Genomic DNA, 900 nt, shown 5'->3' on the forward strand with positions numbered 1-900 from the left:
GAGGAACTACGTTGTTTGGTGGAAGAATACTGTTTTTATTAATATAATTACACTTCCTTTGCTTTGTTTTATATTGTAAAACCTTACTACATATATGGAATAACCGTTTTATAAAACTCTGCTTCACGTCGTGCCCAACAACGCCCCTTAGCTGTTATAAATTCACTGTAAACCACGGCTTCACGGGGCTTATTGCTTTAATTTACATCTGCTAGACGTATTTTTTAGAGTGTTTGCTCATCTGCAATACGTCTATAGGACAAATGTCAAAAATATTTAGAATGTTGATGATTTAGAATGAATGTAAAACTGACATCTTACAGACATCTATCAGATGTTTGTACACAGCAGATGCTTTCCAGATGAAGCGATCTTTAATAGATCTTTAACAGACATCTTACAGATGTGCGTGCGCTGTCTGGGCACACTGACCCTCTGATCTTGCAAACTGACTGCACCAACATCTTTCAACTACTTACTGTGTTTCGTGTTGTTGGTTTACACAATGCTGAATCAGTTCTGTCTTCCTCCTGTGTCTCGACTGCATTAACAATAATCACAAAAGCGTTAAAATGCTAAAGTTTCATTATTAATGGAAATTAACAGTCTTTAAATGATAAATATTCGTACATATTAATTGCTTGCTCCACTGACCTGTTTTTCTACGTTTCTTGCAGATGCAGCAGATCACGACTGCAGCTACAATCAACAGAGATCCAGCCGCGATCAGCACAATGTACAGTAAAGGTAGGCCCTGATCTGTAATAGACAGAATGAGACAGAGCGACTGAATCTGTCTGATCTACAACAAACTGGAAACATCAGCTCTGTATATTAAGAGTAAATCAATATTAATATCCCCATACCTGCAGATGTGTGGCAGAGTTGAGTGATGTCCAG

The 900-nt window shown here is 37.8% G+C and overlaps 1 long non-coding RNA gene across 1 annotated transcript; it reads right to left on the minus strand.

The window, feature by feature from the left end:
• Positions 1-488: 488 nt before the first annotated feature.
• On the minus strand, positions 489-733 carry LOC107579594 (uncharacterized). Its single transcript, XR_001608499.1, has 2 exons — positions 655-733; positions 489-541 (listed from the first exon to the last, which is right to left on the minus strand). It is a non-coding gene; the product is annotated as an uncharacterized lncRNA (long non-coding RNA).
• Positions 734-900: the final 167 nt, after the last annotated feature.

Source organism: Sinocyclocheilus grahami, unplaced genomic scaffold, assembly GCF_001515645.1.
Source record: "Sinocyclocheilus grahami isolate Dianchi unplaced genomic scaffold, SAMN03320097.WGS_v1.1 scaffold18461.1, whole genome shotgun sequence".
NCBI classification, from domain to species: Eukaryota; Metazoa; Chordata; class Actinopteri; order Cypriniformes; family Cyprinidae; genus Sinocyclocheilus; species Sinocyclocheilus grahami.